At 43.2% G+C, this 13,798-nt stretch overlaps 1 protein-coding gene across 3 annotated transcripts in view; it reads left to right on the forward strand.

Moving 5' to 3' along the window:
* Positions 1-13,798, forward strand: part of VRK1 (VRK serine/threonine kinase 1) — a 78,079-nt gene that overhangs the window by 16,730 nt on the left and 47,551 nt on the right. The window lies entirely within an intron of this gene.

Consider the following 13,798-nt stretch of genomic DNA (forward strand, 5'->3'; position numbering starts at 1 on the left):
TATTCTTAGAGTTAGAGACAGTGTGTTTAAATTAGCCAACACAGAGCCTGCCATATAAGTGCTTAATAGTGAGGATAGCTGTCGTTATATGTTAGCTCATTCGTGTGTAAGAGCTGTTACTAATGCTTGATTTATTCTTCCCGGTATGGATTCAGTCGCATACATTTGTACTCATTTAGGATTATTTGGGCAAAAATAAGTGATTACATTCATGTTAAGAAGTTCGTGTCAATATTTGCTTTCATTTAATAGTCTTTCAGACTGTATTGCTCTTTAAAGACTGACCTAGTCTTTACAGCAAAACGTAAAGGTACGGTCTTGGCTGCAGATGTGGGCGTTCGGAGTTCCTTTTCTTCATAGTCCACTGCTGTGTTTTTAACATGAGGCGATTGCTTGGGTGGATCCTCCTGTTAAAGGACAGGAGCGCAGGTGGATTCCAAAGTAACAACACCGGAAAGAGCTGCTTGGTATTTTATCTAACACGAGCTCTTTTATTATTCATGAAGAATTCTTTAAAAATGTTTTAACTGAAAAATAACATGCACACAATAAGAAATCTAGACAACATTAAGAGGATAAAGGATGGAAAGTAAACCTCGTATCACAAAGGTAACTTTTGCTACTAATGGATTATATACTGTACCAGTGCTATGCTGTATATACACACGGTACTTTGTCGCACAACTCCCCGGGGGTGCTAATCATATTTACTCAAGCACATGTAGCATACGTTTTTCACTTACCTGTATTTTGGAGACTGTTCCACAGTGATGTATATGGGTTTACCTCTTTTTTTAAGTTGCATATGACTTCATTCTGTGGATATGCTGTCATTATATCCCTTCTGATAAGTTCCCTTCGGATGTAAATTAGGCATGTCTCTAGTCTTTTGTTATCGTATTTTGCTGCAGTGAATATCCATGTGCGAGTTAACCTTAAAACAAGTTATTCTACTAGCAAAAATGGATTCATTCAGGAATTACGGCATTGTAATTTGGGACGAGCAAACTGTGGCAAAACCAGAGGCTAGTCCAACAAAGGAGAGGAACTTTATTTTACGAAGAAAGAGGAAGTTGGGAGAGCTTGTTTGAGAAAGAGTCCGTTGGAGAGAAGCAAGAGTTGAGGGTGATGAGGTTTCTCACCGACTGAGCTGCAGGGGTGATCTGTTTCTTGTGGGAGATACAGTGTATTTCTTTCCCTCTTGGGGCCTGTAATTGATGATTCTTTTCTGTTGGCCCTTCTTCTGCTGGGTCTGTCATTGACTCCTGTTCCTGTGATTGATGTTGGGTGGTATGGCTCCTCCTTCTGTCCCCCTACTCCACTTTAGTGAGGTTTTCTCTCGGTGGATTGTCACCTACATTTGACAGGATGTGAGGATACCTGTAGGACGAATTGCTAGAAGTGGACTTACTCAGCCGTAGGGCGTGTGCATTTACAATTTTGGTGGCTAATGCTAAACTGATGGGCCTTTTTTTTCGTATTCTTACCAACTCAGTGCATTTTCTAACTCTTTGAGTTTGGATAATCTGATAGCTTGAAAATGCGATTTTCATTATACATAAAGTGTCACTGTAGTTTTACTTTGCATTTTGTTGATAAATGAAGCTGGGCCTATATGCTGTGATCTGCAGGATGTAGTGTCAGTGAAAGAAATCATGGTGAAGACCACGGTGTATAATATTTTACCTACTAACCTCAGAAGCCAGTGATGTAGATAAATGTATTTTATTTGTTTACAAGAGAAAAAAGGAGGGGAAAACTAAAAACTAACAAAAGCAGCCACACGGAGGGAAAGGCGTGGAAGGGGCAGAGATGGAAGGTAGACTTCTGAGCACGCCCCGTGTGGTTTGGTTTTGGGGTGCGGATGTTTTACAAAACTGTGAACACTCAGAAGAGAAGAAATGTGTGTCATTTAAACACTCAGGTTAGTGTCTGGAACTAAGAATTTTAACACATGAGAATAGAGACAAACAAAGTCAAAGAAGTTAAGCAAAAAACCACGTAATCCCAAATTTGGACAGGAAATATCCGTATAAACCTGTGATGCGTTTTCTCTCTCAAAAGAATTCTAGCTTTGTTCACTCAGAGGACCTGGAAATAATGACAGCCAGGGGCCAGTCAGTATTCTAGAGCTCAGATTTTGGTCCCTGATCCATTCCCACTAAAAGGAGACAGGCTCCCTGCAGAAGTGATTGATTTTAGGTTTGGGGCAAGAAAATGTGCATGAGGACCCCAGAGCATCTTGTATTAGAAAGCAGGGAAAATATCCCAGACTGTTGGGGTTGTTTCAGAAGGGCACACAACTCGAAGGGCTTCCAGGGTTCAGCACAGGGTTTAGCACGGGCCCCGGCTTCAGAAGCTGGCCTGACATTCACAGGCCATGTTGTTCTCCAGTTAAATGTGAGCAGTTTTACAGAATACCTCAGACGGGGTTTCATGCAGGTTATGATGAAACGGAACCAAGCACAAAGCCAAGGTCTCTGTGCCATCCCCAAAATACTAACCAGAAGGAGTGATGGCCGCTTATTCACCAGTTACAGCCTCATCTCCATTCTAAGTCTCCCTTCCCTGAGATAAGATTTATTGACATACCCATTCACAGAATGGCATCCAATTTAGGGAAACTCCTGCTTCCTGAGACCCTCCCCCAAATTACCCAATCAAAGCCGAAATCCCATAGTAGATTGTTTTTAACATTCTTAGAGACACCCTAGTGCCCCATGTGGAATGTGCTCTCCTGGCTGGTTTAACTGTAGATGTGTTTCTGGGGTTCTTTCGCTGAGGGGCACTGACACCAGACGGTAGAACGATTTGTGCAACGACAGTAACAAAAAATACAGGAAACACATTCAGTGATACTAAAGGGCCCCAATCAGCAAAATTCACAAAATGGGAAATTTTACAAGACAAACGACTAGGGAAGTAAAAGAGAGAGGTGGCATTTGTCCTTTAAAAGATTCAAAGACACATCAGCCAGAGGCAGCAGCTAAAAAATCAGCTGTAAGGTGATATTTCTTTTTTTTTTTTTAATGTTTGTTTATTTTGAGAGAGAGTGTGAGCAGGGGAGGGGCAGAGAGAGAGAGGGAAAGAGAGAATCCCAAGCAGGCTCTGTGCTGTCAGCACGGAGCCCGATGTGAGGCTCGAACTCACAAACCCTGAGATCATGACCTGAGCCGAAACCGAGTCAGACGCTTAACCGACTGAGCCACCCAGGCACCCCATAAGGAGATATTTCTCGAGACAATTGGGGAGTTTTGAACAATTGTTACTAGGAGATATTAAGGGATGGTTATTAATTTTGTTAGATGTGATGATGGTATTTAAGTGACTGTATTTTTAAAAGTACCTGTTAGGAAAATTTGCACATGAAATGATCTGATGTGTGGGGTTTGCTTTAAAACCGTCTAGAGGGGCGAGCGGATTGGGGATACAGCAGAAGCAGATTGGCTGTGTGTTGATAATTGCTGAACAGGGTGACGTGGACATGGGAGTTCATTATACCACGTTTCTACTTTGTACGTATCTGGAAATTTCCCTAATATAAGAAGAGTGTTTCTGAACGCCTTTTGTCTTTCTTTTCTGTGAATTTCTGTCTCCAGAAATTCGCAGTGTGTCCATTTTTCTGTTGGGCTTTCGTGGTTGTTTTTTTGTTCTTAGAGAGGAATCTTTAAATACTAAGAAAATTAGCCTCTTGTCATGGGTTGTAGATGGTTTTCATTTGTCTTTTGGGTTTGTTTATGTTCTCTTTAACCTGTGGAGAGTTTTAAATTTTGTCAGATGTATCAGTTTTCTTTGTGGCTTGACTTTTCTTTTGTTGTCTAGGAAAACCTGGTCTCCGAGCTTTAAAAAAATTTTTCTCTTATGTTTCCATGAAGAATTTTTTTAATGAGTGTAGCACACTTCTGCTATACTTTGGTCATCCTAAATTCCTTTCGGTGTATTTAGAGATTTTTCTCACCTTGAGCCCTGCCGCGAGAATACGTAAGGAAGAATGTTGTTCAGTTGCTAGCCTGTGTAGATTTAAACCTGAACACGCAGACAATTAACAAAGCCTGGTAGTTAATTTTGCCCCCCAGTAGAACTATTGGGAAATCTATCCAAAATTGCCAAAATATGCTAAATGTTGTATAAACATATTAACAGTATAGTTCAACATTCCCAATTTTAGAACAGTTTTAGTGTGTGCTTTACATAGAGAAGCATTCCTTTTGGCTCCTTTCGGAGGGTGACCTCCCTTTGAAGTTAGCATCTCCAGGCTTTTCCCCTCTTAGATGCTGTACCTGCAGAGCAGGAAGTTTCCAGTGTGTGCTGTCTGTAGGATGAATGAATGTTACTGTAATGTCGTCATGGTTGGTTCCTGGAGACCTGTTAGGACTCCAGGGATGGATCTTCTAACCATCACACTAAAGTCAGAAAGAGAGGTGCCCCGCGAGACCTCACAGGATCCTTCCTCTTTGTGGGGAAGTGGTTGGCGGTGAGGCGTCCTGGTTTTATGTTTGAGATCGGACCATACTGTGTATTCTCAGTTGAAAAATTAATTCCGCAGTCAGTGCTTCTCCTTTAGAACTTTTAGAAATCCTTTAAAGGAAATAAAAATCGAGGAAGTGCACTTGATACTGTATTTTAAACACTTTATTCACTCTACCAAAAAATGTCACAGTGGAACATTAATCAGTTTCCCAGTACAAGTAAAAAACATTCTGACCTGGAAGAAATTGTTTTCTTCTCTGAAGATACCCACTTTCTTTTTCAGACTTGGAAGCGTGAGTCTTCACCTAGTTCTTTCCAGCGTAGGTGTGAAAACCTGACTAGCGTGACAATTGCTTCCAGAGATTGTGTCGCAGCTGAGTTTAGCTTAATGTTCTTCAGGAATAATCCTGTGATTTATAGGGTCATTATCTCTGGGAGTTTACTTCGTATATGCTCTTGGATTGTTGTGCTAGCCTTGACTCTTGTTTTGGTGGTGTCACTACAGATACCATACAGCTGTGAATGTTTTCCCTACTTTTATTCATATGCCTGGTTCTCAGAGTGAGACCAGGGGACTAATTGATTGGGTGTCCCTGATAGGAACTCACAGTTAAGCTTCCTGTGTCACAGGTTTTTACATTAAATGGTATTGGTAATAAGTATATTTTTATCCTGCGGGTATCCTTACAGTTCAGTCTCAACAATAGGATTTGCGGGGACGGAAGAAGTACGTATATGAAGGCCGTTGGTATTATCGGGAAGAGGCTATATAAATTCAACATGCTGTATTTTATTTTTCAGATGATCTCTTAGCAGTAATCAAATGCATTAATCAACTTGTGATTAGCCGGCTCATTTGTAAGAGAATTGTCTTTAAATATATTGCTTTCAGATTGTTCCTGATGTAATTTAGCAAAAGAGGTGATGAAGTTCTTTGTTGACCGATTATCTCTTGTTTGATTTTATTCTTTGACTTACTGTAGTTTGGCAGGAAGCCATTTACACCAAAACATGTAATTACTTTTTAATCCCAAATAAGTTTGAAATGTAAATGAGAGATTTTCATCTGGGATACAATGGGATGGGGAAAGGATGTTTTTTCGGGAGGGGGACTCTTCTTGAATCATTCATTCACTAATTCATATTAAAATTTTTTAAATGTTTATTTTTGTTTTGTTTTTTTTTTTTTTTTTTCAACGTTTTTTATTTATTTTTGGGACAGAGAGAGACAGAGCATGAACGGGGGAGGGGCAGAGAGAGAGGGAGACACAGAATCGGAAACAGGCTCCAGGCTCCGAGCCATCAGCCCAGAGCCTGACGCGGGGCTCGAACTCACGGACCGCGAGATCGTGACCTGGCTGAAGTCGGACGCTTAACCGACTGCGCCACCCAGGCGCCCCTAAATGTTTATTTTTGAAAGAGAGAGAGAGAGAGAGAGAGAGAGAGAGACAGAGCGTGAGCGGGGGAGGGGTACAGGGAGCAGGAGACAGAATCCGAAGCAGGCTCCAGGCTCTGAGCTGTCAGCACAGAGCCTGACGTGGGGCTCGAACCCACAAACCGTGAGATCATGACCTGAGCTGAAGTTGGACGCTTAACCGACTGAGCCACCCAGGCGCCCCTCACTAATTTATATTTTTACCCAACTTCTGAAACGAATGAGCGGGAGCTTTTATTGAAATCCTCTAATACAATAGAGTTGTATGTAACAGAGCCAGTCCGTTGGAAATGAATGACTTAGTGAAGAAGGGGGGGTTGTGCCAGCACATCTGGATCGGTGGTCCAGTCTGGGCATCCTCTGCTCTGTGCGACCTTTCTACGTGCAGACGCCGGGGCTCTTGTGGAGGAGGGCCCTTCTGGTTTCAGAGTTCCGCTGGTAATAACCACTGTAGCCAGGACGGAGAACGACCGCCTCGGACGATGGGTGCTTACGCAGTTGAGTTTGTAATTTCGCTCTGAACTGCTAGCGCTCCTCGAAGAGACGAGAAAACAGGAATTTCAGGAATTTCAGACTCCTAATGTCTTCAAAACTACCTCCAGAAGAGGCGCTTTTTCCTTACCCGGCTACTGAGTTTGATTCTGTAGATGTCTACAACTGCTCACTGCCTGTAATAAATAGTTTTATCAGAGGATTCAGAAACAGCCTTTACCTGGAGGACTTTTTATTGATCCTCGTTTGAAGCTGATGATATAAAAATCCTGAGTGTGCGATGGTGCTTCTCTGTGAAGCGAAGTGCAGCTGCTTGAGGCCCGAGGTTGCCATTTAAGCCATGTGCATTTCCAGCCCCGAGCACTGTTGCTGGCACAAGTCTTGGAGGTGTTTTATAAATGCCTGTGGAATAAAGGAGCTCAAATATTTAATATTCTGGTGAACTAAATTGTAAAGATAGAGCTTAGAAAAATCTAGAGTAAGAGATGATTAGCATATTTCCTAGACCATCTGTCACTCATATCGATTGTTTCTGCTTGGCACTGAAGACTTGTTTTGGGGGGGTGGGGGGGGAGGGTGGCTTGTGTAAAGTTGAAAAAAATCTAAAAAGGATCCTAGGTCATTCTGCACCCCTGTGTTTGGTGGCTGAAAGTCATTGCGGGGTTTAACAGATTGACATTCGTATTATTGAGTAAGGAGTAATGCAGTCATCGGTTCTTCCCATAACACCATTGCAATACGCGGTAGTTCTGCCTCCCCCCCTGCAGTCTGTCTCATGCATTAACCAGAGTGATCCTTTGAAGACGTAAGTCAGAGCATGCCGCTTCTCCGCGCGGAACCTTCCCAGAATTTCCCATCTCACTGCGAGTTAAAGTAGGTGTCCTGACAGTGGCCTGTGTGTTGGGTGCCATCACCACCCCAGGCCCTTTCACGTCTCTGATGTCAGCTAATGCTCTCCCCCAGCTGATTCTTCTCCAGCTGCCCCCACCTCCTCGCTGCTCTGAGAGCAAGCTGGACATACTCTTGGCCCCAGGGCCTTTGCACTTGCTGCCCCCTCAGGGTGGGGTGCTCTTCCTCGAGATGACCGCGTGGCCAGCCGCCCTCCCTGTATGGCGGGTTCAGCTCTAGACCTCCGCAACCAAGTGAATATTATGATAAAGGAAGTCAAGCGAATGTTTTGGTTTCCTAGTGCAAATATAAAAGTTATGTTTACACTCTTCTGTAGTCTGTTCAACGTGCAATATAGCGTTACATCTGAGAAAACAGTCTGTGTACCTTAATTAAAAAATTTTTTATTGCTAAAAACGCTAACAATCGTCTGAGCTTTCAGTGAGTCGTAACCACTGATCACAGATAACCATAATAGATCTAATAATGATGGAAAAAGCTTGAAACAGTGTGAAAATTTCCAAAAACTATCGAGACACAAAGTGAGCAAATGCCGTTGGAAAAATGGCACCAGTAGATTTGTGCTGCAGAAACTTGCCACAAACCTTCAGTTTGGTAAAACAACACAGTATCTGTGAAGCGCAATAAAGCAACGCACAATAGAAGGAGATGGGCCTGTAATTAGCATCTATAAGAGGACCTTTGCACTAATCCCACTTGTAATGCTTTTCCAGTTGTGTGTGTGTGTGTGTGTGTGTCCATAATCACCAAGAATATGTTAGTATTATACGGTCTGTTTTACCTGTTGGGTCCATACACTCTCTTCATTCTTTTTTTAATTGTGTGTGTGTGGGGGGAGTAACAACATAAAATGACAAAATATACCACCCCAGCCGTTTTTTAGTGTACAGTTCATTAGCCTTAGGTATTTGCGTTGTGGTGTAACCAGTCTCCAGAACTCTTTCTATCTTGCAGGTTTGAAACTATACCCGTTAGACAGCAGCTCCCCTTCTCCTCCTCCCCTCAGCCCTGGCAACCATTCTGTTTTCTGTTTCTGTGAATTTGACTGCTGTAGATACCTCATGTAGCGGATACATATTTGTGGATACATACAACATTTGTCTTTCTGTGACTAGCTTATTTCACTCAGCATGTCTTCAAGATTCATCCGTACTGTAGCGTGTCAGAATTTTCTCTTTTTTTTTTATAAATTAAAAATGTTTGTTTATTTTTAAGAGAGAGAGAGAGATAGACAGCAGGGGAGGGGCAGAGAGAGAGGGAGACAGAGAATCCCAAGCAGGCTCCGCAGCTGTCAGCGCAGAGCCCGACGGGGGGGGGGGGGGCTCGAACTCACAAACCGCGAGATTGTGACCTGAGCCAAAACCAAGAGTCAGACGCTTAGCCGGCTGAGCCCCCCAAGCGTCCCAGAATTTCCTCTCCTTGTAAGGCTGAGTCCTACTGCATTGTCTCTACACGCCACCTCTTGTTCCTCCACTCCTCTCCCCAGGGACCCTTGGGTTGCTTCCGCCTCTCGACTGTTGTCCGCAGTGTTGCCGTGAACCTGGTGTGCGACTGTCTGTCTGAGACCGTACCCTCTTCTCTCGAGATCGGTAGGCCGACGGGAAAAGCATAGCAATCAGTTCTGGTTTTGTGTACGCCTCCAACTTAATTTCAGAGCTCTTAATTTTATTTCTAACATCTTAATTTTATTTAGCAGCATGTTTTTCTTTTATGTAATTTACTCGCACTTTGTAAAATTTGTATTTTGGCGTAAGCTGGGGAAGCGTAGGCGGGCCCCTTTTTTAACATGGTTCACTCCTGGAAAACCGTACGTCAAAAAGCAGAACAGACTCCTTGAGAAAACAAGCCGTGGCTCCTCACGGTTACGTTTCCCAAATTATCTAGAGAGCGAACGGCCTAAACTGTGGCAGGAACATCAGGATGGTGTTGCATTGCGGCAGCAAAGGGAGAGAATGTTTCCAGAGGGAAGGAATGAACACCAGTGTCGCGCTCTCCCGAGCAGGCCTATGAGAGGGTGCGCGTCATCTGGACTCAGTGCCCTTAGCAAGATCGCTGGGAGGTGGCTCCTGAAGGTGGGTGTGGACGGGGCGGGAAGCAGGTGTGGCGCCAGCGAGGAGAAAGGAGAGGTCAGTACGCACACGGTCACTGAGACATATTGAGACATTTGCGTGAAAGGAAGAAGAAAGTTAGATTAACGGTGGAAGGGGACTAATTCATAGTGAAAGTCCTAAGAAGGCTGGAGGGGATGGGCTCCAGGCCGGGCGAAGGGTAGGGGAGGAGAGCTTCCCTGACTTGTGATAGGAGGGATGGAGGGATGGGAAGGCTGGATGGATGCAGAGGTGGGCGTGACGTCCCTGTGGGCGGTTCCTAGTTTTGGGTCTTAGAAAGGTAAGAGAATGCCCACTCGAAGCTTCAGTTTCCTCTCTGGACTAGGGGCTGAGGTCATCTGTGGAGACGTACGTGTTAAGAAGGGGAATTACGGTTCCCGGGAGGATAAACAGGGTTCGACCTTGTCATTGTGGAGACGGGGAAGAGACTCGAGTTGCCGGGCTTTTAGAAGGAGGGCAGTGTCCGCTGCATTTGAGTGATGTGTATTAAGCACAAAGTTAGACATCAGATACTCGAGGGGCGAAGAAACCCTTTTTGATGTTTATGTGTACACATTCCTTGAATTCCTGCCTAAGTGGTGTGTTGTAAGACAGTTCTTGCACCCAGGGAGCTTATCAACGTACGGAACATTTATTACATGAAATAAGAGGTGAGGACAGTCCTGAAACCTCAGAGACCAGATCTGACTGAAGAAGAGAGAGATCTTTGGGCTCGAGAAAGATTTCAGTGCTTGTCCACGGGGGAGGGCTTGAAAAAGCTGTACACGGCAAAGAGCGGAGATAAGAATCCTCAGGTACCATGTTAATGGGATGGTGAACAGTCCAGTTTGCTCAGAATTCACTGTGAGTCACTGTGCCTCCATGCCGTTTAAAAACACACCAGAGAAGGGGCGCCTGGGTGGCTCAGTCAGTTGCGTGTCCGACTTTGGCTCAGGTCATGATCTCGCGGTCCATGAGTTCGAGCCCCGCGTCGGGCTCTGTGCTGACAGCTGGGAGCCTGGAGCCCGCTTCGGATTCTGTGTCTCCTTCTCTCTGCCCCTTCCCCGCTCATGCTCTCTCTCTGTCTCTCAAAAATGAATAAATGTTAAAAAAAAAATGTTTTTTAAACATACCAGAGAAGCGCAGGATTTAAAGACAATTTCCTAAAAATATGTGACACCCCCCCCCCCCCCAGAGGAACTTACACGCATAATGTCTATTTTAGGGAAAATTTATGACTAGCCGTCCAGTGTATAACAGGGTTTATTACTGCACTGTAATTTCCCAGTTTGGGTATGATGAATTTGTAGAACTCATTAAGTATAAGTGGTGTCTCTCGATCCATTCAAGCTTTTTTCTGTCTTCAGCAGGAGACTGGAAAAAAACGATTCCAAATTTGAATCCAGGACTTGAAAAGTATCAGTGGTCTAAATACAGTACCATATTGTGATAAATATAGCTGTTGAAATTAAAAAAAATCTCTTCGCAAAACTTTGTTTTAATATTCACAGCAGAACTTTTTTGGGAATGTTATCTGAGAAACAGGACCGTTTTCTTATCAGAGCTGACTATTAATTAGGGTATTGTTTCAGATATAAAAGTTGATCTGCCACTGAAATTCCATTTGAATATGTATAGTTCCAAGCTTGCTTTGTGTATTTAATAACTTTAGTACCATAATTACTCTGTTTACAATTAAATTTTGGTGAATATGCTAATACGGACTGTGGCAGCGAGTGGTTTCAGCAAAGGGCAGTGCTGGTCTGCATCTTGATGTGCTTTTCCCCTTGCATCTGTATCGCATTCACTATCACCGGGGAAAGAGATGTTCAGATTATGTAACGGGTTATATGGCGGCAAAGTTTTCCCTTTCTTGGCCTCTTCCCCATAAGCTGCCATAGTAGTGGATTCGCCGTGCTCCCGGTGGGCAGAAGCGACGTAGGAAGGTTTAATTTGGTGGAAGTTCGCGCCTTCCGGCGTATTCTTTAATAGAAACCTGATGTAGGTATTGGTTTCGTTATTGGAAGAAACCTATAATGTATTAAAGCGATTGTTGAACTGAAATTAGTGTTTTAAGTTCTTTAGGAAAGTCACTGAGTTACCGAGGCAAATGTTTATGGGTGTAACACTTCGTTTTTGAGCAGGGGCTTCTGGTTTTCAATAGTTCTCCTCCCTTCTTTTGAGAAATCACTTAAAAAGGAACAAGGAGATTGACCAACGCCCATCTCCTACTGTCTGAAACCAGGAGACCTCTGTAACCCTGACCCAGAAAGTAAGGGGGCGGCCAGATGCCGTCAAGATCAAACGGCTGTGCTGGGACGTGGAAAGGGGACACGCCGGGGGCCGAGACCCAGATCTTAGACCACGCCGGCAGAGTAGTGTTCTCCAGAGTGGGGGCCACAACCGGTAAGCCTTTGTTTGGAGGAACAGGAATGGGTGACGACAGCAACTTTGTGTGGAAAAGAACAACAACTTCATGTGAACTTTTATTGTCCGTCATTGACCCCGGCTGTGTGGTGGGTTTACGTTCCTCGAACCCTGCGCATCTCCCTACTGTGCATGAGGGACCGAGGAGAAGAAACTGGGTAACCATTTGGAAACTTGCAGACTCTTAACCTCTGATTGTATCTTATACCAGTGTAAGTGTAGACAAAGAAAGTTGTATCGGCAAATGATGAAGCCGTAAAACAACTAAAAGAAGGCCTGGGAGATGTTTGACGAGAGTCACTGGAAGGGGTCTTTCCAAGGATTCCATGAAGTCCAAAAGCTAAAAATACACAGTATCAAAGGGCAGATGGGGAAAATTATTTGCAGTTTCAAGAGTTTATTTCTCTACTAGAGAACGTATAACAAGCGCCTGTAAATAAAAAAGCAAAAGGCAACTGATAGCTCACAGGAAACCAAGTGCAGATTTGACTTAGGAGTGCATGGGTGTGTGTGTGTGTGTGTCTGATGGGACAGGCTCATAGAGTGTGAAGAGATTGTCAGTTTCAGTCTCTTGGTGATTGTTAACTACAGGAACAGTAATTTTTTTTAGTGCTTAAAAACAAAATAGTTCACAATACGGAAGACCTTATTAAGCAGATAGATACAGACTCCACGAATTCTAAGGTACTGTTAGGACCACCCCCGACGTCATAAAATAGAACCCCCGGCCCCATCCTCACCACAACTTTCTTATGCTTCCAAAAGTAACTTCTGTCTTTTAGGGCGATCATTTCCTTTTCTTTATAGTTTTATCACGCACATGTGCGTCCCTAAACACTGCAGTTTAGATTGGCCTGATTTTGTTTTGTTTCAGGTACTATGTTGTTTTACGTCTCTGCGTCTGGTTCTCTTCTCCCCCATCTCTCCTTTTTCTACCCTTACCAGTTGCAGAAATGGGATTATATGGATCTTAGGGTTTCCCACCCTTGGGATTTTGCTGATTGCAATCCTGTGCTATAGCTTATCATGTTCTTCTGTTCTTTTCATATCCTGTGAATTGGTAGGCTTGATCAGATTCAGGGTCTATTTTTTCTTTTTCTTTTTTGGCAAGATTACTTCATGGGTATGAGCATGTTCTTTTATCAGGAGGAGTATAATATGTCTGGACATCTCTCATATTTTGATGTTAGTAGCTATCAGGGCTCAGTGTCTGGATCCATTAATTCATTAGAAGGTGGAAAGGGTGCTAACCTAAAACCATTCTTATTCATTTATTAGCTGAAAATTTTCCATAAGGAGAAATTTCTCTTCATTTAATATTTGGTTACCCTGCGGTACAATTCATGTAAGTAAGAAAAGATAAATGCTTGATTCTTTTCATTCATTCATTCCTTTCTTTCTTTTTTTTTTTTAAATTTTTCGAACCACCTTTCAAAATTACGTGGTTTCCTATTATTCTCTAGAGGTGACCACTTAGGTTTTCTTACTATTATAAACTCTTGGATTTACCCATTTTATTTGTTTTAATCCATAGCAGTTATTATCCTTATTGACTCAAACTGGCCCATCTTTAGTCAGTGGGAGCATCTCATTTGGCTCCTTAGACATATCTGACATAACCCCAGTCATCTTTGAGAGATTCCTTGACACCTAGAAATGACAAGGTGTCCCAAGTGCGCCTTGTACACTTGTAGCTTCAGACCCGGAACCAGCCATTTCCTCAAGGGACCTGGTTTCTTTTAGAGGGAACAGTATTTCAAGAATACAATTTATGCACTAGAGATAATCACTACTACTGGTTTGGTTATTTTTTTCGAAGCTTTTTTTGCGAATAAGGCTAGCAAACACAAAAGGGTGTGTGTGTGTGTGTGTGTGTGTGTGTGTGTGTGTGTGTGTGTGTGTGTGTTTTGCAGAAGATAAAATAACTTCTGAATTACAAATATTTCCCAGTAAAGCATTTTAAGCCTTACCTCTTCTT

This window comes from Panthera tigris, chromosome B3, assembly GCF_018350195.1.
Source record: "Panthera tigris isolate Pti1 chromosome B3, P.tigris_Pti1_mat1.1, whole genome shotgun sequence".
NCBI classification, from domain to species: Eukaryota; Metazoa; Chordata; class Mammalia; order Carnivora; family Felidae; genus Panthera; species Panthera tigris.